A 26003-nucleotide genomic window follows, 5' to 3' on the forward strand; every position below is an offset into this window, starting at 1 on the left:
ACCTGAAGATCCAAGGCTGAATGCCCGTGACTGCGGTCTAAACCGGGATGTTGGATTTATGTCACATTATCAGTAACCCCCACAGCTTGCCTCCTGGACTTACACAATTTCACAAGCTGTACTGTCTGGAAACAATACACATCTCTTTAACCTGTGTTGAATGCTCCCTCCACCCACATTGTCTGTGCATTTAAGACCTGGCTGGCTGTAGAGATTTGCATTCTAATCAGTATTCTGTAATTTGATTTCTGTGTCTGTGCCCTGTTTGAGAGCAGAGACCACTCCATCTGACGAAGGAGCATTGCTCCGAAAGCTTATGGTATTTGCTACCAAATAAACCTGTTGGACTTTAACCTGGTGTTGTGAGACTTCTTACTGTGCTTACCCCAGTCCAACGCCGGCATCTCCACAACATGACTACCATCGACGCCACAAACTGCCGGCTCCAAGTGGAAAGGATCTCCAAGAAGATCGCGCATATCGACACAGACATCAAGTTTCTACAAACATGCAAGAAAGCAGACAAGATACCGAAAGGACTACGGATCACGAACCCACTCAGGTCAACCTTTAACACGGACTACGCTGAGAGACTGTGCCGTCGCACCTCTCTCACCCTCCTCAAACACCTCATACACCAACTGTACAGCAAACGCCGCAGCCTGGAAACCAAGATCGAATCCATAGTCTCAACCTGCGCTCAGGATGCAGACCAGCTGCGAAACTCTGCCAAGCAGACGAGACAAAGGAACTACACCATCTACATGCACACCAAGAACAGGAAACTTGAGAAACTCGGCATCACCACCAGCAGCAACCAAGCCTCCCCCGGTACCACAGTAGAAAACAGCACGACTGCAGGAAAGTCCATTGTCAACCTATCGGACTACACACTTCAACCAGATGAAATCGAAGTTCTCAGCCGAGGGCTCAACTTTTGCCCCACTACCAAAATAGACCCCATCAGTCTCGCAGCAGACACAGAGGAATTCATCAGGCGAATGAGGCTGCGGGAGTTCTTCCACAAACCCCAAGAGACCAACAGCGAACACAATGAGACAGCTAATGAACCGGAACAGCAGACAGAGAGACCCGCAGTGCAACCGAAGAGGAAAGAGTCGAATTGGACTCCTCCGGAAGGCCGCTGCCCTCGACTTGACATGTATGCCCAAGCCATCAGGAGGTGCGTCAACACCAAATTCATCAGCCGCACTCACAAGACAGCACCGAACATCACCCAAGCACAACGCAACGCTATCCACGCTCTCAAGACCAACCGCAACATTGTCATCAAACCAGCAGACAAAGGAGGGGCCATCGTCATACTGAACAGAACGGATTACTGCAAAGAAGTGTACCGACAACTGAACAACGAGGAACACTACAGACAGTTACCCACAGATCCGACCAAAGAACACACCCGTCAACTCAACACTCTGATCAAAACCTTTGATCCGGACCTTCAGAGCACCCTCCGTGCTCTCATCCCACGTACTCCACGCGTTGGAGATCTCTACTGCCTCCCAAAGATACACAAGGCAAACACACCCGGCCGTCCCATCGTATCAGGCAATGGGACCCTGTGCGAGAACCTCTCCGGCTATGTCGAGGGCATCTTGAAACCCAATGTACAAAGAACCCCCAGCTTTTGTCGCGACACTACGGACTTCCTACAGAAACTCAACACACATGGAGCAGTTGAACCAGGAGCGCTCCTCGTCACAATGGATGTCTCGGCACTCTGCACCAGCATCCCCCACGATGATGGCATTGCTGCAACGGCCTCAGTACTCAATGCCGTCAACTGCCAGTTTCCAGATGCAATTTTACAACTCATCCGCTTCATCCTGGACCACAATATCTTCACCTTCAACAACCAGTTCTTCATCCAGACACACGGAACAGCCATGGGGACAAGATTTGCACCTCAATATGCCAACATCTTCATGCACAGGTTCGATCAAGACATCTTCACCGCACAGGACCTTCAACCGATGCTATACACTAGATACATCGATGACATTTTCTTCCTTTAGAGTCATGGTGAGCAATCACTGAAACAACTATATGATGACATCAACAAGTTCCATCCCACCATCAGACTCACCATGGACTACTCTCCGGAATCAGTTGCATTCTTGGACACACGCATCTCCATTAAGGACGGTCACCTCAGCACCTCACTGTACCGCAAGCCCACGGATAACCTCATGATGCTCCACTTCTCCAGCTTCCACCCTAAACACGTAAAAGAAGCCATCCCCTACAGACAAGCCCTCCGAATACACAGGATCTGCTCGGATGAGGAGGATCGCAACAGACACCTCCAGACGCTGAAAGATGTCCTCATAAGAACAGGATATGGCGCTCGACTCATCGATCAACAGTTCCGACGCGCCACAGCGAAAAACCGCACCGACCTCCTCAGAAGACAAACACGGGACATGGTGGACAGAGTACCCTTCGTCGTCCAGTACTTCCCTGGAGCGGAGAAGCTACGGCATCTCCTCCGGAGCCTTCAACATGTCATTGATGAAGACGAACATCTCGCCAAGGCCATCCCCACACCCCCACTTCTTGCCTTCAAACAACCACGCAACCTCAAACAGACCATTGTCCGCAGCAAACTACCCAGACTTCAGGAGAACAGTGACCACGACACCACACAACCCTGCCACAGCAACCTCCGCAAGACGTGCCGGATCATCAACACGGATGCCATCATCTCACGTGAGAACACCATCTACCAGGTACACAGTACCTACTCTTGCAACTCGGCCAACGTTGTCTACCTGATACGCTGCAAGAAAGGATGTCCCGAGGCATGGTACATTGGGGATACCATGCAGACGCTACGACAACGGATGAATGAACACCGCTCAACAATCACCAGGCAAGACTGTTCTCTTCCTGTGGGGGAGCACTTCAGCAGTCACGGGCATTCAGCCTTGGATCTTCAGGTAAGCGTTCTCCAAGGCGGCCTTCACGACACATAACAGCGCAGAGTCACTGAGCAGAAACTGATAGCCAAGTTCCGCACACATGAGGACGGTCTAAACCGGGATGTTGGATTTATGTCACATTATCAGTAACCCCCACAGCTTGCCTCCTGGACTTGCACAATTTCACAAGCTGTACTGTCTGGACACAATACACATCTCTTTAACCTGTGTTGAATGCTCCCTCCACCCACATTGTCTGTACCTTTAAGACCTGGCTGGCTGTAGAGATTTGCATTCTAATCAGTATTCTGTAATTTGATTTCTGTGTCTGTGCCCTGTTTGAGAACAGAGACCACTCCATCTGACGAAGGAGCATTGCTCCGAAAGCTTATGGTATTTGCTACCTAATAAACCTGTTGGACTTTAACCTGGTGTTGTGAGACTTCTTACTCAGTCAAAGAAGACAGAGGGTAGCAGTGGAAGGATGCATTTCTGAATGGAGGGCTGTGACAAGTGGCGTTCCTCAGGGATCAGTGAACAAAAAACAAAGAACAAAGAACAATACAGCACAGGAACAGGCCCTTCGGCCCTCCAAGCCCGCGCCGCTCCCTGGTCCAAACTAGACCATTCTTTTGTATCCCTCCATTCCCACTCCGTTCATGTGGCTATCTAGATAAGTCTGAAATGTTCCCAGTGTGTCCGCCTCCACCACATTGCCTGGCAGCGCATTCCAGGCCCCCACGACCCTCTGTGTAAAATATGTCCGTCTGATATCTGTGTTAAACCTCCCCCCCTTCACCTTGACCCTATGACCCCTCGTGAACGTCACCACCGACCTGGGGAAAAGCTTCCCACCGTTCACCCTATCTATGCCTTTCATAATTTTATACACCTCAATTAAGTCTCCCCTCATCCTCCGTCTTTCCAGGGAGAACAACCCCAGTTTACCCAATCTCTCCTCATAACTAAGCCCCTCCATACCAGGCAACATCCTGGTAAACCTCCTCTGTACTCTCTCCAAAGCCTCCACGTCCTTCTGGTAGTGTGGCGACCAGAACTGGACGCAGTATACCAAATGCGGCCGAACCAACGTTCTATACATCTGCAACATCAAACCCCAACCTTTATACTCTATGCCCCGTCCTATAAAGGCAAGCATGCCATATGCCTTCTTCACCACCTTCTCCACCTGTGACGTCACTTTCAAGGATCTGTGGACTTGCACACCCAGGTCCCTCTGCGTATCTACACCCTTTATGGTTCTTCCATTTATCGTATAGCTCCCCCCTACATTATTTCTACCAAAATGCATCACTTCGCATTTATCAGGATTGAACTCCATCTGTCATTTCTTTGCCCAAATTTCCAGCCTATCTATCTCTGTAGCTTCTGACAATGCTCCTCACTATCTGCAAGTCCTGCCAATTTTGTGTCATCCGCAAACTTACTGATCACCCCAGTTACACCTTCTTCCAGATCATTTGTATAAATCACAAACAGCAGAGGTCCCAATACAGAGCCCTGCGGAACACCACTAGTCACAGGCCTCCAGCCGGAAAAAGACCCTTCCACTACCACCCTCTGTCTTCTGTGACCAAGTCAGTTCTCCACCCATCTAGCCACCTCCCCCTTTATCCCATGAGATCCTACCTTTTTCACCAGCCTACCATGAGGGACTTTGTCAAATGCTTTACTAAAGTCCATATAGACGACATCCACGGCCCTTCCCTCGTCAACCATTTTGGTCACTTCTTCAAAAAACTCCACCAGGTTAGTGAGGCATGACCTCCCTCTCACAAAACCATGCTGACTATCGTTAATGACTTTATTCCTTTCTAAATGCGCATACATCCTATCTCTAAGAATCTTCTCCAACAACTTCCCCACCACGGACGTCAAGCTCACCGGCCAATAATTAAGTGCTGGGACCTGTGCTGTTTGTAATTTATATAAATGATTTGGAGGAAAATGTAACTGGTTTGATCAGGAGGTTTGCGGACGACACAATGGTTGGTGGATTTGTGGATAGCGATGAGGACCATCAGAGCATACAGCAGTATATAGATCGACTGGAGACGTGGGCGGAGAGACAGCGGATGGAGTTTAATCCGGACAAATGTGAGGTAATGCATTTTGGCAGGTCTAATACAGATCGGAAATATACAGTAAGTGGCAGAACCCTTAACAACAAAGAACAAAGAACAAAGAACAGTACAGCACAGGAAACAGGCCCTTCGGCCCTCCAAGCCTGTGCCGCTCCTTGGTCCAACTAGACCAATCGTTTGTATCCCTCCATTCCCAGGCTGCTCATGTGACTATCCAGGTAAGTCTTAAACGATGTCAGCGTGCCTGCCTCCACCACCCTACTTGGCAGTGCATTCCAGGCCCCCACCACCCTCTGTGTAAAAAAGGTCCCTCTGATATCTGAGTTATACTTCGCCCCTCTCACCTTGAGCCCGTGACCCCTCGTGATCGTCACCTCCGACCTGGGAAAAAGCTTCCCACTGTTCACCCTATCTATACCCTTCATAATCTTGTACACCTCTATTAGATCTCCCCTCATTCTCCGTCTTTCCAAGGAGAACAACCCCAGTTTACCCAATCTCTCCTCATAGCCACGACACTCCATACCAGGCAACATCCTGGTAAACCTTCTCTGCGCTCACTCTAACGCCTCCACGTCCTTCTGGTAGTGCGGTGACCAGAACTGGACGCAGTACTCCAAATATGGCCTAACCAGCGTTCTATACAGCTGCATCATCAGACTCCAGCTTTTATACTCTATACCCCGTCCTATAAAGGCAAGCATACCATATGCCTTCTTCACCACCTTCTCCACCTGTGTTGCCACCTTCAAGGATTTGTGGACTTGCACACCTAGGTCCCTCTGTGTTTCTATACTCCTGATGACTCTGCCATTTATGGTATAACTGCTCCCTACATTATTTCTTCCAAAATGCATCACTTCGCATTTATCCGGATTAAACTCCATCTGCCACCTCTCCACCCAATTTTCCAGCCTATCTATATCCTGCTGTATTGCCCGACAATGCTCTTCGCTATCCGCAAGTCCAGCCATCTTCATGTCATCCGCAAACTTGCTGATTACACCAGTTACACCTTCTTCCAAATCATTTATACATATCACAAATAGCAGAGGCCCCAGTACAGAGCCCTGCGGAACACCACTGGTAACAGACCTCCAGCCGGAGTATTGATAGGCAGAGGGATCTGGGTCTACAGGTACTCAGATTGCTGAAAGTGGCAATGCAGGTAGAGAAGGTAGTCAAGAAGGCATACGGCATGCTTGCCTTCATCGGCCGGGGCATTGAGTTTAAAAATTGGCAAGTCATGTTGCAGCTTTACAGAACCTTAGTTAGGCCGCGCTTGGAATATAGTGTTCAATTCTGGTCGCCACACTACCAGAAGGATGTGGAGGCTTTGGAGAGGGTACAGAAAAGATTTATCACGATGTTGCCTGGTATGGAGGGCATTAGCTATGAGGAGAGGTTGGAGAAACTTGGTTTATCCTCACTGGAACAACGGAGGTTGAGGGGAGACCTGATAGAAGTCTACAAGATTACGAGAGGCATGGACAGAGTGGATAATCAGAAGCTTTTTCCCAGGGTGGAAGAATCAATTACTGGGGGGCACAGGTTTAACGTGCGAGGGGCAAGGTTTAAAGGAGATGTACAAGGCAGATTTTTTACACAGAGAGTGGTGGGTGCCTGGAACCCGTTGCTGGGGGAGGTAGTGGAAGCGGATACGGTAGTGACTTTTGAGGGGCATCTTGACAAGTACATAAATAGGATGAGAATAGAGGGATCTGGTCCCCTGAAGGGTAGGTGGTTTTAGTTAAGCCGGGCAGCAGGGCTGGTGCAGGCTTGGAGGGCTGAATGGCCTGTTCCTGTGCTGTAATTTTCTTTGTTCTTTGTTCTTTGAGATCCCCTCTCACTCTTCTAAACTCCAGTGAATATAATCCTAATCGATTTAGTCTCTCCTCATATGACAGACCTGCCATCCCAGGAATCAGCCTGGTAAACGTTCGCTGTACGCCCTGATGCGCGTTATCACACACGAGGCTTGATGCTCAGGAAATAAAGGCTTTTATTTGCTGTAACAAGGCAGCTACTAATTATATACACGATCCCAGACTGAGGGGTCCCAGACAGAGCAGAGACCTTTATACCTCTCCCAGGAGGCGGAGCCCGACTGAGATGTACCACAATAACTATAATACAGGTAGAACAGCCCAACCCTAACCCCAACAGCAACAAGTAGAACAACCCATCCCTAACCCCAACAGCAACATATATACATACTTGTAGTACTGGCCAGACCCTGGCTTAGTACTATCTACTGGGAACCAACGATGGTTCACCACATTCACCCCTCCTTTGAAGTCAAAGGCCGGCGGGGTACAAAAAAACAGAATAATTTGTCATCAGTCTATAAGTTCAGACGGTCAGGGGGACCGCACCGTCGTTGTGACCTCCTCAATACCGGCGATGACACCGGAGTAGGCACTTGCGGTGGCGTTCTCCCCAAGGCGATGTCCAACTGTTCTTCCACGGACTCACAGGCCGGTTGACCCAGAGGTGACGGTAGTCCATGGAGTTCCAACACGCCCTGAAGTGGCGACCATCCTCTGGACTCAGGCAAGCTGTACACGGGAGTAAAAGGGTTAAGTAATGGTCCCGATGCTGCCCGCGCCGTGTCCGGAGGGGAAACAAGAGTTATGGGGTTTGTAACAGGGGGTATGGGAGCGACAGGCGTTTCCACGTCCCCTGCTGGCGCCAGGTCTCGGATCGAGACCGTGTCCTCTCGCCCGTCAGGGTATGCCACATAGGCATACTGAGGGTTGGCGTGGAGGAGATGGACCTGTTCGACCAACGGGTCGGACTTGCGGGCCCTTACATGTCGCCGCAGGAGGACAGGTCCTGAGTACGTCAACCCAGACGGTAATGAGGTCCCAGAGGAAGACTTCCGAGGGAATGAAAACATCCTCTCATGGGGAGTAGCGTTGGTTGCCGTACACAGGAGTGAGCGTATGGAATGGAGCGCATCAGGAAGCACCTCTTGCCAACGGGAGACTGGAAGGCTTTTTGACTTCAACGCCAGTAAGACAGCCTTCCAGACTGTAGCATTCTCACGTTCCACCTGTCCGTTACCCCTAGGGTTGTAGCTCGTAGTTCTACTAGAGGCAATCCCGTATGAGAGCAGGTATTGCCTCAAGTCATCGCTCATGAACGACGAGCCCCTGTCGCTGTGAATGTAGCCGGGGTACCCGAACAGGGTAAAGAGATCACGGAATGCCATGATAACCGTGGCAGCGGATGTATCAGAGCAGGGAATAACAAAAGGGAATGTAGAGTACTCGTCAATGATGTTGAGGAAGTACACATTCCGATCTGTTGAGGGAAGGGGGCCCTTAAAATCGACACTCAGTCTCTCGAAGGGATGAGTGGCCTTGACTAATTGTGCCCGGTCAGGTCGGTAAAAGTGCGGTTTGCATTCCGCACATACCCGACAGCTTCTTGTTACGGACCTGACGTCCTCCACCGAGTAGGGCAGATTGCAGGCTTTTATAAAGTGGTAGAGCCGAGTGACCCCAGGATGGCATAGGTCATGATGGAGAGCCTGCAAACGGTCCTCCTGTATACTGGCGCATGTTCCACGCGAGAGGGCATCCGAGGGCTCATTGAGTTTCCCTGGACGATACATGATGTCATAGTTATAGGTGGAGAGTTCAATTCTCCACCGCAAGATCTTGTCGTTCTTGATCTTGCCTCTCAGCGTGTTACTAAACATGAACGCCACGGACCGCTGGTCCGTGATCAGGGTGAACCGTTTTCCCGCCAAGTAATGGCGCCAGTGCCTGACGGCCTCTACAATGGCCTGGGCCTCCTTTTCCACCGCTGAATGCCGAATTTCGGGGCCTTGGAGGGTGCAGGAAAAAAAGGCGACAGGCCTGCCCGCTTGGTTCAGTGTGGCGGCCAGGGCGAAATCAGATGCATCGCTCTCCACCTGAAAGGGGATGGACTCATCGACAGCGTGCATCGTAGCTTTCGCGATGTCGGCTTTTAATTTATCAAAGGCCAATCGGGCCTCTGGTGTTAGGGGAAAAGAAGTGGACTTAATGAGCGGACGGGCTTTGTCCGTGTAATTGGGAACCCACTGCGCATAATGAGAGAAGAAGCCTAAGCATCTTCTCAGTGTTTTTGCACTAGTGGGCAGGGGAAGTTCAGAGAGGGGGCGCATACGGTCTGGATCAGGGCCAATGACCCCGTTTTCCACCACGTATCCGAGGATGGCTAAACGGCGCATACGAAACACACACTTCTCCCTGTTGTCGGTCAAGTTCAGGCGAGATGCAGTGCGTAGGAAATTCAGGAGATTTGTGTCGTGGTCCTGCTGGTCATGGCCGCAGATGGTGACGTTATCAAGGTACAGGAAGGTAGCCCGCAGCCCGTTCTGGTCCACCATTCGGTCCATAGCACGCTGGAAGACCGAGACCCCATTGGTGACACCAAAGGGAACCCTGAGAAAGTGATACAAGTGACCATCCGCCTCAAAAGCCGTGTATTGTCGGTCCTCTGGGCGAATGGGGAGTTGGTGGTAGGCAGACTTGAGGTCTATGGTGTAGAACACCCGGTACTGCGCAATCTGATTGACCATGTCAGATATGCGTGGGAGGGGATACGCATCCAGCTGCGTGTATCTATTAATGGTCTGACTATAGTCTATGACCATCCGGGGTTTGTTCCCACTCTTGACCACCACGACCTGCGCTCTCCACGGACTAGCGCTAGGTTGTATGATCCTTTCCTTGAGGAGCCGCTGAACTTCAGATCGAATGATGATCCGATCCTCAGCGCTGTAACGCCTACTCTTAGTCGCAATGGGCTTGCAGCCTGGCACAAGATTCTGGAACAGGGAGGGTGTGGTGATCTTCAGCGTCGAGGGGCTACAGGCGGGGCGCGTTGGGCAATTTGGAGGCTGCTGTTCTCCCACTGAAAGCAAAGGGAGTGGCCCACCGTACTGTAGGGTTACACTCCTCAGGTGGACCATGAAGTTTAGTCCGAGAAGTATTGGCGCGCAAAGGTGCGGCAACACCAGGAGCTTGAAACGCTCGTAAACTGTGCCTTGCACCGTTAAAGTTACCACGCAACACCCTAGCACGGTGACAGACCGGGACCTTGATGCCATAGAAATTGTCTGTTTGACAGGTTGAATCCGGAGTCCACACCGCTTCACAGCGTCTGGGTGGATAAAACTCTCAGTGCTCCCGCTGTCAAACAGACAATAAATCAAGTGGTCGTTTACCTGAATGTCCATCATAGACTTGTCAAGTCTATGAGGCTTGGCCTGGTCCAGGATGATCGATGCCACCGTTGGTTCAGGAACGCCACTGCAGGCAGCTGAAATCGACGAGGATGACCCCTGCTGGTCGTTCGCGGTCGGTGCCAACCAACATGGCCGCTCCCATAGGCCGCACGTGGGTGATGGCGCCAAACTCAGCGACCCCTGGTGGTCACACATCTCCGATTCCGTCGACCGTAATGGCGTCGTCCTGGCCTCGCACGTGGACGAAACCCTCGACGATGTCGACGATGAAGAACCGGGCTCTGAGGAATCGCAGGCCGCACTGCTGTTCTGAGAAGCAGATTTAGATCGGCACACTTTCGAATAGAGCCCCTTCTTACCGCAGGCGGAGCACAACACAGCTTTAGCGGGACACCGTTGCCGAGTATGCTTCGCTCCCCCACAGAAGTAACACCGCGGGCCACCCGGAGCTGCTGCCGTCGTCTGGCCCGAGTGTGAGCACGCCATTACGCAGCATTTCGAACCCGAGGGACAAGGAGGGATTGGCGACTGCTCCTGCCACGTTGTCTCCACGTGGTCTTCAGGATACAATACTAGGCTTTTGGAGGCCGTCTCCAGCATCTCCGCTAGTTCTATTGCCTGGGTGAGGTCAAGGTTACCTTTCTCCAGTAGTTTGAGTCGGATGTACGATGATCCGACTCCCGCCACAAACGCATCTCGAGCGAGGTCGTTCATACTCTGCTCAGCCGACACAGCTTTGCAGTTACAGCCCCTGGAGGTAGAAGAGGGGGAGGGGTAGCATTATTGGTCAGAGATTGTATCACAGTGTCAGAGAGGAGGTTTGATGAGGACTTATCTGTTGAGGTAGTATGGGCGGAGATTAGAAATAGGAGAGGAGAGGTCACCCTGTTGGGAGTCTTTTATAGACCTCCTAAAAGTTCTAGAGAGGTTGAGGAAAGGATTGCGGAGTCAATCCTGCTTAGGAGTGAAAGTAATAGGGCAATTGTTATGGGGGATTTTAACTTGACTAATATTGACTGGAATTGTTATAGCTCTAGCTCGTTAGAGGGGTCAGTTTTTGTTCAAAGCGTGCAGGAAGGTTTTTTGACTCAGTATGTAGACAGGCCAACTAGAGGTGAGGCTATATTGGATCTGGTGCTGGGAAATGAGCCAGACCAGGTGCTAGACTTGGAAGTTGGTGTGCATTTTGGTGATAGTGACCACAATTCGGTTACGTTCACCTTAGTGATGGAAAGGGATAGGCATGAACCTCGGGCCAGTGGTTTTAGCTGGGGGAAGGGTAATTATGAGGCTATTAGGAGAGAATTAGGAAACATAGGTTGGACTAGGAGATTACAGGGACTGGGAACGTCCGACATGTGGAGTTTTTTCAAGGAGCAGCTACTGCGAGTCTGTGATAGGTATGTCCCTGTCAGGCAAGGAGGAATTGGTAGGGCTAGGGAACCGTGGTGCACCAAAAAAGTTTCTTTGTTGGTTAAAAAGAAAAAGGAGGCTTATGTTCGGATGAGACGTGAACACTCGGGTAGTGCACTAGAAAGCTTTAGATTGGCTAAGAGGGAGTTGAAGAGCGAGCTTAGAAGGGCTAAAAGGGGACATGAGAAGACTTTGGCGGATAGGGTTAAAGAGAATCCTAAGGCGTTCTATAGGTATGTCAAGAACAGAAGGTTGGTTAGGGCAAGTTTAGGGCCAGTTATAGATGGCAGAGGGAAGTTATGTGTGGAACCGGAGGAGATTGGTGAAGCATTGAACCAATATTTCTCTTCGGTGTTCACGCAAGGGGACATGAATATAGCTGAGGAGGACACTGGGTTGCAGGGGAGTAGAATAGACAGTATTACAGTTGATAAGGAGGATGTGCAGGATATTCTGGAGGGTCTGAAAATAGATAAATCCCCTGGTCCGGATGGGATTTATCCAAGGATTCTCTGGGAGGCAAGAGAAGTGATTGCAGAGCCTCTGGCTCTGATCTTCAGGTCGTCGTTGGCCTCTGGTATAGTACCAGAAGATTGGAGGTTAGCGAATGTTGTCCCATTGTTTAAGAAGGGGAACAGAGACTTCCCCGGGAATTATAGACCGGTGAGTCTCACTTCTGTTGTCGGCAAGATGTTGGAAAAAATTATAAGGGATAGGATTTATAGTTATTTGGAGAGTAATGAATTGATAGGTGATAGTCAGCATGGTTTTGTGGCAGGTAGGTCGTGCCTTACTAACCTTATTGAGTTTTTTGAGAAAGTGACCAAGGAGGTGGATGGGGGCAAGGCAGTGGACGTGGTATATATGGATTTTAGTAAGGCGTTTGATAAGGTTCACCATGGTAGGCTTCTGCAGAAAATGCAGATGTATGGGATTGGGGGTGATCTAGGAAATTGGATCAGGAATTGGCTAGCGGATAGGAAACAGAGGGTGGTGGTTGATAGTAAATATTCATCATGGAGTGCGGTTACAAGTGGTGTACCTCAGGGATCTGTTTTGGGGCCACTGCTGTTTGTAATATTTATTAATGATCTGGATGAGGGTATAGTTGGGTGGATTAGCAAATTTGCTGATGACACCAAAGTCGGTGGTGTGGTAGACAGTGAGGAAGGGTGTCGTAGTTTGCAGGAAGACTTAGACAGGTTGCAAAGTTGGGCCGAGAGGTGGCGGATGGAGTTTAATGCGGAGAAGTGTGAGGTAATTCACTTTGGTAGGAATAACAGATGTGTTGAGTATAGGGCTAACGGGAGGACTTTGAATAGTGTGGAGGAGCAGAGGGATCTAGGTGTATGTGTGCATAGATCCCTGAAAGTTGGGAATCAAGTAGATAAGGTTGTTAAGAAGGCATATGGTGTCTTGGCGTTTATTGGTAGGGGGATTGAATTTAGGAGTCGTAGCGTTATGTTGCAACTGTACACAACTCTGGTGCGGCCGCAATTGGAGTACTGTGTGCAGTTCTGGTCCCCACATTACAGGAAGGATGTGGAGGCTTTGGAGAGGGTGCAGAGGAGGTTTACCAGGATGTTGCCTGGTATGGAGGGGAGATCCTATGAGGAGAGGCTGAGGGATTTGGGATTGTTTTCGCTGGAAAGGCGGCGGCTAAGAGGGGATCTTATTGAAACATATAAGATGATTAGAGGTTTAGATAGGGTGGATAGTGATAGCCTTTTTCCTCTGATGGAGAAATCCAGCACGAGGGGGCATGGCTTTAAATTGAGGGGGGGTAGTTATAGAACCGATGTCAGGGGTAGGTTCTTTACCCAGAGGGTGGTGAGGGATTGGAATGCCCTGCCAGCATCAGTTGTAAATGCGCCTAGTTTGGGGGCGTTTAAGAGATCCGTAGATAGGTTCATGGACGAAAAGAAATTGGTTTAGGTTGGAGGGTCACAGTTTTTTTTTTCTTAACTGGTCGGTGCAACATCGTGGGCCGAAGGGCCTGTTCTGCGCTGTAATGTTCTATGTTCTATGTTCTATGTAGGAGCTCGTTCGCATATTCCTCCATCGTTTCGCCGGACTGCCGTCGTCGAGTGGCAAAGAGGCAACGAGCGTGTATTTCGTTGGGCGGTTTAATATAACGCTTCTTAAGAAGCTCGAGGGCCTTTGTGTAGTCGGTGGCCGCATGGATCGCGAGGTAGACAGTGTCGCTTACCCTCGCATGGAGGACCCGGAGTCTGTCATCATCTGTGGTGACCGCTGCGGAGGCTGCCAGGTAGTCCTCAAAACATTTCAGCCAGTGGTCGAAGGTGTTAGAGGCGCCCACCGCACGTGGATCTAGTGTAAGGCGTTCAGGCTTCAGTATCTGCTCCATACTCTCTTTTTTTTTTCTTCGACGAGAGTTTATTTACAGCAAATAAAATTGATGCGCGTTATCACACACGAGGCTTGATGCTCAAGAAATAAAGGCTTTTATTTGCTGTAACAAGGCAGCTACTAATTATATACACGATCCCAGACTGAGGGGTCCCAGACAGAGCAGAGACCTTTATACCTCTCCCAGGAGGTGGAGCCCGACTGGGATGTACCACAATAATTATAATACAAGGTGTAACAGCCCAACCCTAACCCCAACAGCAACAAGTAGAACAGCCCATCCCTAACCCCAACAGCAACATATATACATACTTGTAGTACTGGCAAGACCCTGGCTCAGTACTATCTACTGGGAACCAACGATGGTTCACCACACGCCCTCTATTGCAAGGACATCCTTCCTCAGATAAGAACACCAAAACAAAACACAATACTCCAGGTGTGGCCTCACCAATACCCTATACAATTGCAGCAAAACAGCTCTATCCCTATACTCAAATCCTCTTGCTATGAAGACCAACATACCATTTGCCTTCTTTACTGCCTGCTGTACTTGCGTGCTTACTTTCAGCAACTGATGCACGAGTCCACCAAGGCCTTACTGAGTATCCACCTCTCTCAATTTACACCCATTCAAGTAGAACATAGAACATAGAATATAGAACATTACAGCGCAGTACAGGCCCTTCAGCCCTTGATGCTGCGCCGACCAGTGGTACCAATCTAAAGCCCCTCTAATCTACACTATTCCAATATCATCCATATGTTTATCCAATAACCACTTGAACGCTCTCAATGTTGACGAGTCCACCACTGCTGCAGGCAGGGCATTCCACACCCTTACTACTCTCTGAGTAAAGAACCTACCTCTAACATCTGTCCTATATCTCTCAACCCTCAATTTAAAGCTATGTCCCCTCGTGCTAGCCAACACCATCCGAGGAAAAAGGCTCTCACTATCCACCCTACCTAATCCTCTGATCATCTTGTATGCCTCTATTAAGTCACCTCTTAACCTTCTTCTCTCTAACGAAAACACGTGGGAAGGAAGGGTGAGGAGGTCCTAAAGAGTGAGTACAAAGAGCTTGGAAGGAAGTTAAAAAGCAGGACCCCGAGGGTAGTAATCTCAGGATTGCTACCTGAGCCACATGTCAGTGAGGGCAGGAGTAGGATGCTTGGGCGGATGAACACGTGGCTGAGGAACTGGTGCAGGGGGCAGGGTTTCCAATTCTTGGATCATTGGGACCCCTTCTGGGGCAGGTGGGACCTGTACAAGAGAGACGGGTTATACCTAAACTACAAGGGGACCAATATACTTGCAGGGAGATTTGCTCGTGTTATTGGGGAGCGTTTAAACTAGATTTGCAGGGGGGTGGGAACCAGAGTGCCAGAGCAGATAGTGGAGCAAGGGTAAAAAGACAGGTTAGTTCAAGCAAAATCACAAATGGAAGGGTAGAGTGTGGTGGAAATAACCTTTTGAGGTGTGTCTATTTCAATGCCAGGAGTATTGTGCGGAAGGCAGATGAGCTGAAGGCGTGGATAGACACGTGGAAATATGACATTATAGCCATGAGTGAAACTTGGCTACAGGAGGGGCAGGACTGGCAGCTCAATGTTCCAGGGTTCCAATGTTTCAGGCGGGATAGAGGCAGAGGGATAAAAGGTGGGGGGGGTGGCATTGTTGGTCAGGGAAAATGTTACAGTGGTACTCAGGCAGGATAGATTAGGGAGCTTGTCTACAGAGGCCCTATGGGTGGAGCTGAGAAACAGGAAAGAGATAACCACATTAATGGGCTTGTATGATAGACCACCCAATAGTCAGCGAGAATTGGAGGAGCAAATCAGCGGAGAGATAGCTGACAACTGCAAGAAACACAAAGTTGTGATAGTAGGGGATTTTAATTTTCCACATATAGATTGGGACTTGCATACTGTTAAAGGTTTAGACGGGGTAGATTGTGTAAAATGTGTTCAGGAGAATTTTCTACATCAGTATATAGAGATGCCAACTAGAGAGGATGCGATATTGGATCACCTATTGGGAAATGAGTTAGGGCAGGTGATGGATGTGAGTGTGAGGGAACACTTTGGATCCAGTGATCATAATGCCATTAGTTTCAACCTGATCGTGGATAAGGATAGATCTGGTCCTCGGGTTGAAGTTCTGAACTGGAAAAAGGCCAAAGTTGATGAAATGAGAAGGGATCTGGGAAGTGTGGATTGGCACAGGCTGTTCTCTGGTAAGGATGTAAATGGAAAGTGGGAGGCCTTCAAAGGAGAAATTTTGAGAGTGCAGAGTTTGTATGTTCCTGTCAGGATTAAAGGCAAAGTAAATAGGAATAAGGAACCTTGGTTCTCGAGGGAGATTGTAACACTGATTAAGAGGAAGAGAGAGTTGTATGAAATGTACAGGCAGCAAGGAACAGATCAGATGCTCGAGGAGTATAAAAAGTGCAAGAAGCTACTTAAGAGGGAAATCAGGAGGGCTAAAAGAAGACATGAGGTTGCTTTGGCAGACAGAGTGAAGGAAAATCCAAAGAGCTTCTACGGTATGTTAGGAGCAAAAGGATAGTGAGGGATAAAATTGGTCCTCTTGAAGACCAGAGTGGTAGACTGTGTATGGAACCAAAAGAGATGGGGGAGATACTAAATGGTTTTTTTGCATCCGTATTTACTGTGGAAACGGGCATGGAGTCTACGGAAATAGGGCAAACTGATAGGGAGGCCATGGAACCTTTACAGATTAAAGGGGAGGAGGTGTTCGCTGTCTTGAGGCAAATCAGAGTGGATAAATCCCCAGGACCGGACAAGGTAACATAAGAACATAAGAACATAAGAAATAGGAGCAGGAGTAGGCCATCTGGCCCTTCGAGCCTGCCCCGCCATTCAACAAGATCATGGCTGATCTGAAGCGAAACAGTTCCACTTACCCGCCTGCTCCCCATATCCCCTAATTCCCTTATCGATCAGAAAACTATCTACCTGTGATTTAAACATATTCAACGAGGAAGCCTCCACCACTTCAATGGGCAGAGAATTCCAGAGATTCACTACCCTCTGAGAGAAGAAGTTCCCCCTCAACTCTGTTCTGAACCGGCCCCCCCTTATTTTGAGGCTGTGCCCTCTAGTTCTGGTTTCCCTTCTAAGTGGAAAGAATCTCTCCACCTCTACCCTATCCAGCCCCTTCATTATCTTATATGTCTCTATAAGATCACCCCTCATCCTTCTAAACTCCAATGAGTACAGACCCAATCTGTTTAATCTCTCCTCATAAGCTACACCCCTCATCTCCGGTATCAACCTGGTGAACCTTCTCTGCACTCCCTCCAAGGCCAATATATCCTTTTGCAAATAAGGGGACCAAAACTGCACACAGTACTCCAGTTGCGGCCTCACCAGTGCCTTGTACAGTTGCAGCAAGACCTCCCTGCTTTTATATTCTATCCCCCTCGCGATAAAGGCCAACATTCCATTCGCCTTCTTGATCACCTGCTGCACCTGCAGACTGAGTTTTTGCGATTCGTGCACAAGGACCCCCAGGTCCCTCTGCACAGTCGCACGATGTAATTTTTCTCCATTTAAATAATATTCCAATTTACTATTATTTCTTCCAAAGTGGATAACCTCACATTTGCTAACGTTATATTCCATCTGCCAGATCCTCGCCCACTCGCTCAGCCTATCCAAATCTCTCTGCAGACTTTCCGCGTCCTCCACACAATTCGCTTTCCCACTCACCTTCGTGTCATCAGCAAACTTGAATACCCTCGATTCAGTCCCCTCCTCCAGATCATCTATGTAAATGGTAAACAATTGAGGCCCCAGCACCGATCCCTGCGGCACGCCACTGGTCACCAACTGCCAACCAGAAAAGCACCCATTGATCCCAACTCTCTGCTTCCTGTTAGATAGCCAATCCCCAATCCACGCCAACACCTTACCCCTAACTCCGTGTACCCCAATCTTCTGCAGCAACCTTTTGTGAGGCACCTTATCGAACGCCTTCTGGAAATCCAAAAACACCACATCCACCGGTTCCCCTCTGTCAACCGCACTCGTGACATCTTCATAAAAGTCCAGTAGATTTGTCAAACACGACTTTCCCTTCATGAATCCATGCTGCGTCTGCTTGATCGAACCATTCTTATTCAGGTTTTTTGTGTCGGTCTTCACGGTGGAGGACACAAATAGTTTGCCAAATATTAACGATAGAGGGTTGGCAGCAGGAGAAATACTTAATACAATTAATGTTACCAGAGAGGCAGTGCTGGGTAGACTAATGGGACTGAAGGTGGACAAGTCCCCGGGTCCGGATGGAATGCATCCCAGGGTATTGAAAGAAATGTCAGAGGTAATAGTGGATGCGTTAGTGATTATTTATCAAAACTCGTTGCATTCTGGGGTAGTGCCGGTTGATTGGAAAACGGCTAATGTTACGCCGCTGTTTAAAAAAGGAAGGAGACAAAAGGCGGGTAAGTATAGGCCGGTCAGCTTAACGTCTGTAGTAGGGAAAATGCTGGAATCCATTATTAAAGAGGAGATAGCAGGGCATCTGGATAGAAATGGCTCGATCAATCAGACGCAGCATGGATTCATGAGGGGAAAGTCGTGCTTGACGAACATGTTGGATTTTTATGAAGATGTGACTAGGGCGGTTGATGGAGGAGAACCGGTGGATGCGGTGTTTTTGGATTTCCAAAAGGCGTTTGATAAGGTGCCCCATAAAAGGCTGCTGAAGAAGATTAGGGCACACGGAGTTGGGGGTAGTGTGTTAAAGTGGATTGGGGACTGGCTATCCGACAGGAAGCAAAGAGTCGGAATAAATGGGTGTTTTTCCGGTTGGAGGAAGGTAACTAGTGGCGTGCCGCAGGGATCGGTACTCGGGCCGCAACTATTTACCATTTATATAGATGATCTGGAGGAGGGGACGGAGTGTAGGGTAACGAAGTTTGCAGACGACACAAAGATAAGTGGAAAAGTGAATCGTGTGGAGGACGGAGAAGATCTGCAGAGAGATTTGGACAGGCTGAGTGAGTGGGCGAGGATATGGCAAATGGAGTATAACGTTGAGAAATGCGAGGTTATACACTTTGGAGGAAATAATAACAAATGGGATTACTATCTCAATGGAAACAAATTAAAACATGCTACCGTGCAAAGGGACCTGGGGGTCCTTGTGCATGAGACGCAAAAGCCCAGTCTGCAGGTACAACAGATGATCAAGAAGGCAAATGGGATGTTGGCCTATATCGCGAGGGGGATAGAATATAAAAGCAGGGATGTCTTGATGCACCTGTACAGGGCATTGGTGAGGCCACAGCTGGAATACTGTGTGCAGTATTGGTCCCCTTATATGAGGAAGGATATATTGGCATTGGAGGGAGTGCAGAGAAGGTTCACCAGGTTGATACCGGAGATGAGGGGTTTGGATTATGAGGAGAGGCTGAGGAGATTGGGTTTGTACTCGTTGGAGTTTAGAAGGATGAGGGGGGATCTTATGGAGACTTATGAGATAATGCGGGGGCTGGGTAGGGTGGAGGTGGAGAGATTCTTTCCACTTAGTAAGGAAGTTAAAACTAGAGGACACAGCCTCAAAATAAAGGGGGGTCGGTTTAAGACAGAGTTGAGGAGGAACTTCTTCTCCCAGAGGGTGGTGAATCTCTGGAATTCTCTGCCCACTGAGGTGGTGGAGGCTACCTCGCTGAATATGTTTAAAGCGCGGATGGATGGATTCCTGATCGGTAAGGGTATTAAGGGTTATGGGGATCAGGCGGGTAAGTGGTACTGATCCACGTCAGATCAGCCATGATCTTATTGAATGGCGGGGCAGGCTCGAGGGGCTAGATGGCCTACTCCTGCTCCTATTTCTTATGTTCTTATGTTCTTATCCAGGTCATTTATAAAAATGACAAACAGCAGTGGCCCCAAACAGATCCTTGCGGTATACCACTAGTAACTGAACTCCAGGATGAATATTTCCCATCAACCACCACACTCTGTTTTCTTACAGCCAGCCAATTCCTGATCCAAACCACTAAATCACCCTCAATCCCATGTGTCCGTTTTTTCTGCAAAAGCCTACCATGGGGAACCTTATCAAATGCTTTGCTGAAATCCATATACATCACATCAACCGCTTTACCCTCATCCACCTCTTTGGTCACCTTCTCAAAGAAGTCAATAAGGTTTGTGAGGCACGACCTACCCTTCACAAAACCGTGTTGAGGCATGGACAGAGTGGATAGTCAGAAGCTTTTTCCCAGGGTGGAAGAGTCAATTACTAGGGGGCACAGGTTTAAGGTGCGAGAGGCAAGGTTTAAAGGAGATGTACAAGGCAGATTTTTTACACAGAGAGTAGTGGGTGCCTGGAACACATTGCCGGGGGAGGTTGTGGAAGCGGATACAATAGTGACTTTTAAGGGGCGTCTTGACAAGTACATGAATAGGATGGGAATAGAGGGATATGGTCCCCAGAAGGGTGGGGGTTTTAGTTCAGTCGGGCAGCATGGTTGGTGCGGCTTGGAGGGCCGAAGGGCCTGTTCCTGTGCTGTAATTTTCTTTGTTCTTTCTTTGTTCTTAAGCACTGTGCCACCATGCCGCTCGTATAGCTGTTCAGTTCTGAGGAAGAATCACATGAACACAGACCGTTTACTCTGTTTCTCTCTCCACAGACGCTGCCAAACCTGCTGAGTTTTTCCAGCACTTTCTGTTTTAATTGTAGTATTTGTATGAGGTGCTATCAGCAGTGTGGTTTTTTTTGACAATGTACCTTGTGAATGGCACAGAGCCAGCCTGTTCACAGATAATCGATTGTCAGGCAGGAGATTGGCAAATCACTGACCCTGTGGCTTAGTTGTAGTGATGTCACCGTATTGACACAAGGACATCTCATTAATTTGTTCCTGTTTTTGCTGCTTTTGATGGAATGCACTTTTAATTAATTTGGTCCTAGTTATGTATTTCCCGTCAGTGATGCTATGCCTCATTAACTAAGTTACACTGAGAGCCGGGTAAATTGCTGGGGTGGATATTATTACAGATTATTAATTCATAACAGTAGCTTTGTTTAATGATTTTATTAACTGTGCATCAATCTGTTCTGTATTTTCTTTCAAACAATTAAACTAATGACAAGCATTAGTCTCATTTAGAGTCACAGTAACTGCCAGCAGTCACTGCTTCCAACTGTTAGCTGTCCTCAAGTTATTGAATGCTTTATTCTCAAAGCATTGTGACCGAAAGCAAATTTATTGTTCAAAGTATCCCTTGTCAGTCATCTCTCACCTCATAATTTAATGGCAAAGAACAAAGAACAAAGAACAATACAGCACAGGAACAGGCCCTTCGGCCCTCCAAGCCTGCACCGCTCATGTGCCCACGAGACCATTCTTTTGTATCCCTCTATTCCCAGTCTGTTCATGTGGTTTTCTAGATAAGTCTTAAATGATCCCAGCGTGTCCGCCTCAATCACCTTGCTTGGCAGTGCATTCCAGACCCCCACCACCCTCTGTGTAGCCACAGCCACACATCAGCTTCTTCTACATGTTCCCTAAAGCCAGGGATCACTCGATATTAATCAGACAAAATCCTTCTTTCCTTATCTGCTCTAGCCTAGGAGGAATGGTTGTCAGCGTTTGTTTTGGGACCAATGGTTTTGGGAAGAACCAGAATGAGATCCTGCTGAAGGGGATGAAAATCTGGAAACGACATTAGAAACAAGAGGTTGCAGTGATAAGGCAAATGGGATGTTGGCCTATATCACAAGGGGGGTAGAATATAAAAGCAGAGACGTCTTGCTGCATCTGTACGGGGCATTGGTGAGGCCGCAGCTGGAATACTGTGTGCAGTATTGGTCCCCTTATTTACGGAAGGATATATTGGCCTTGGAGGGAGTGCAGAGAAGGTTCAGCAGGTTGATACCAGAGATGAGGGGTGTTGATTATGAGGAGAGACTGAGCAGATTGGGTTTGTACTCGTTGGAATTTAGAAGGCTGAGGGGGGATCTGATAGAGACCTATAAGATAATGAAGGGGCTGGATAGGGTAGAGGTGGAGAGATTCTTTCCACTTAGAAAGGAAGCTAGAATTAGAGGGCACAGCCTCAAAATAAAGGGGAGTCAGTTTAGGACAGAGTTGAGGAGGAACTTCTTCTCTCAGAGGGTGGTGAATCTCTGGAATTCTCTGCCCACTGAAGTGGTGGAGGCTACCTCGTTGAATATGTTTAAATCACGGATAGATGGATTCCTGATCAGTAAGGGAATTAGGGGTTATGGGGATCAGGCGGGTAAGTGGAACTGATCCACTTCAGATCAGCCATGATCTTGTTGAATGGCGGAGCAGGCTCGAGGGGCTAGATGGCCTACTCCTGCTTCTATTTCTTATGTTCTTATGTTCTTAAGTTAGGTTTCCCATCTTCATGCCATCGGGATAGAGAGATCAGAAATTGAATGTGTGGCTGAGAGACTAGTGTGTGGAAAGATGGTAGAGGGTCAGAGTTAGGGGCTGTTACGATGGTTTTCTTGTATTTAAAAACTATCATTCCCCTCAAGTTGCCAGACAGAGTGTTTCAAGGTGACCTATTAAAACTATACAGGACCCTGAATGAAGCCTTTCAGATTATTCAGAGTGAAAAATTCACAAATACAAAGGCAATTGAAGTCTCAGCTTCAATTACAAGTAATTAGCATATACCAATAAAAAGAATAGGAGTAGCCATCCAATCAAAGAAAGGTTACATCATATAAAAATACAGTTTTTAAAACCAATCACAATTACCTTACACTTGCTTCATTATAATATCCAATTGAGGTAAGGTTTTTATTTGCCTGAATTGAGTTTTGCTTTCCCCATCTTTAGGCATTCAAACTGTGCCTGGTTAAAGTTTATTTATTAGTCACAGGTAAGGCTTGCATTAACACTGTAATGAAGTTACTGTGAAAATCCCCCAGTCGCCACACTCCGGCACCTGTTCATGTACACTGAGTGAGAATTTAGCACGGCCAATGCACCTAACCAGCACGTCTTTCAGACTGTGGGAGGAAACTGGAGGAAACCCACGCAGACACGGGGAGAATGTACAAATGCCACACTGACAGTGACCCAAGGCCGGAATTGAACCCTGTCTGGCACTGTGAGGCAATAGTGCTAACCGCTGTGCCACTGTGCCGCTTGGTTGTTAAAACATGCATTAGTCCCTTGCCCAATGCATGATTTAAAGGCCTTCTCCCAGGATAGTATCTTTCTCTGTTCGTTATCTGAAGTAAGAAGTCTCACAACACCAGGTTAAAGTCCAGCAGGTTTATTTGGTCGCACAAGGCACAAGCTTTCAGAGCGCTGCCCCTTCATCAGGTGAGTTGGAGTTCTGTTCACAAACAGGGCATATATAGACACAAACTCAATTTACAAGATAATGGTTGGAATGCGAGTCTTTACAGGTAATCAAGTCTTAAAGGTACAGACAATGTGAGTGGAGAGAGGGTTAAGCACAGATTAAAGATGGAGAGAGAGCATTTGAACACGTGGCTACAGGGATGGTGCAGGAGGGAGGGATTCAGATACTTGGACAATTGGGGCTCATTCTGGGGTAGTTGGGACCTCTACCAATGGGATAGTCTACACCTGAACCAGAGGGGTACCAATATCCTGGGGGCTAAATTTGCTAATGCTCTTCGGGAGGGTTTAAACTAATTCAGCAGGGGGATGGGAACCTGAATTGTAGCTCCGGTGTGCAGGAGGTTGAGAGCAGTGAGCTCATGGATGAGGTTTCAGCGTCGCAGGAGTGTACTGGCAGGCAGGAAGGTGGTTTGAAGTGTGTATACTTCAACGCCAGGAGCAGCTGGAATAAGGTGGGTGAACTTGCAGCATGGGTTGGTACCTGGGACTTCGATGTTGTGGCCATCTCGGAGACATGGATAGAGCAGGGACAGGAATGGTTGTTGCAGGTTCCGGGGCTTAGATGTTTCAGTAAGTGCAGGGAAGGTGGTAAAAGAGGGGGAGGTGTGGCATTGTTAGTCAAGGACAGTATTACGGTGGCAGAAAGGACAGTTGATGAGGACTCGTCTACTGAGGTAGTTTGGGCTGAGGTTAGAAACAGGAAAGGAGAGGTCACCCTGTTGGGAGGTTTTTATAGACCTCCAAAAAGTTCCAGAGATGTAGAGGAAAAGATTGCAAAGATGATTCTGGATAGGAGCGAAAGTAACAGGGTAGTTGTTATGGGGGACTTTAACTTTGCAAATATTGACTGGAAAAGTTATAGTTCGAGTACTTTAGATGGTCAGTTTTTGTCCAATGTGTGGAGGAAGGCTTCCTGACACAGTATGTAGATAGACCAACAAGAGGCGAGGCCACATTGGATTTGGTACTGGGTAATGAACCAGGCCAGGTGTTAGATTTGGAGGTAGGTGAGCACTTTGGTGATAGTGACCACAATTCGATTACGTTTATTTTAGCGATGGAAAGGAATAAGTATAAACCGAAGGGCAAGAGTTATAGCTGGGGGAAAGGAAATTATGATGTGATTAGGAGAGATTTAGGATGCATAGGTTGGGGAAGGAAACTGCAGGGGATGGACACAATTGAAATGTGGAGCTTCTTCAAGGAACAGCTACTGGGTGTCCTGGATAAGTATGTACCTATCAGGCAGGGAGGAAATGGTCGAGTGAGGGAACTGTGGTTTACTAAGGAGGTTGAATCTCTTGTGAAGAGGAAGAAGGAGACTTATGTAAAGATGAGACGTGAATGCTCAGTAAGGGTGCTTGAGAGTTACAAGTTAGCCAGGAAGGACCTAAAGAGAGAGTTAAGAAGAGCCAGGAGGGGACATGAGAAGTCATTGGCAGGTAGGATCAAGGAAAACCCTAAAGCTTTCTATAGGTATGTCAGGAATAAAAGAATGACTCGGGTAAGATTAGGGCCAGTTAAGGACAGTAGTGGGAAGATGTGCGTGGAGCCTGAAGAGATAGGAGAGGCACTTAATTAATATTTATTGTCAGTGTTCACACAGGAAAAAGACAACGTTCTCAAGGAGAATACTGAGATACAGGCTATAGGACTCGTCGGGATTAGGGTTAATAAGGAGGAGGTAGAACATCGAACATAGAACATTACAGCGCAGTACAGGCCCTTCGGCCCTCGATGTTGCGCCGACCAGTGGTACCAATCTAAAGCCCCTCTAATCTACACTATTCCAATATCATCCATATGTTTATCTAATAACCACTTGAACGCTCTCAACGTTGACGAGTCCACCACTGCTGCAGGCGTTAGCAATTCTGGAAAGTGTGAAAATAGATGTCCCCTGGGCTGGATGGGATTTATCCCAGGATTGTCTGGGAGGCTAGGGAGGAGATTGCAGAGCCTTTGGCTTTGATCTTTATGTTGTCATTGTCTACAGGAATAGTGCCAGAAGACTGGAGGATAGCAAATGTTGTCCCCTTGTTCAAGAAGGGAAGTAGGGACAACCCTGGTAATTATAGACCAGTGAGCCTTACTTCTGTTGAGGGCAAAGTTTTGGAAAGGATGATGAGAGATAGGATTTATAATCATCTAGAAAGGAATAATTTGATTAGTGATAGTCAACATGGTTTTGTGAAGGGTAGGTCGTGCCTCACAAACCTTATTGAGTTCTTTGAGAAGGTGACCAAAGAGGTGGATGAGGGTAAAGCAGTTGATGTGGTGTATATGGATTTCAGTAAAGCGTTTGATAAGGTTCCCCATGGTAAGCTATTGCAGAAGGTACGGAAGCATGGGATTGAGGGTGATTTAGTGGTTTGGATCAGAAATTGGCTAGCTGTAAGAAGACAGAGGGTGGTGGTTGATGGGGAATATTCATCCTGGAGTTCAGTTACTAGTGGTGTACCGCAAGGATCTATTTTGGGGCCACTGCTGTTTGTCATTTTTATAAATAGTAGAACATAGAACATAGTACAGTACAGCA

This window comes from Mustelus asterias, chromosome 3 (assembly GCF_964213995.1).
Source record: "Mustelus asterias chromosome 3, sMusAst1.hap1.1, whole genome shotgun sequence".
Taxonomy (NCBI): Eukaryota; Metazoa; Chordata; class Chondrichthyes; order Carcharhiniformes; family Triakidae; genus Mustelus; species Mustelus asterias.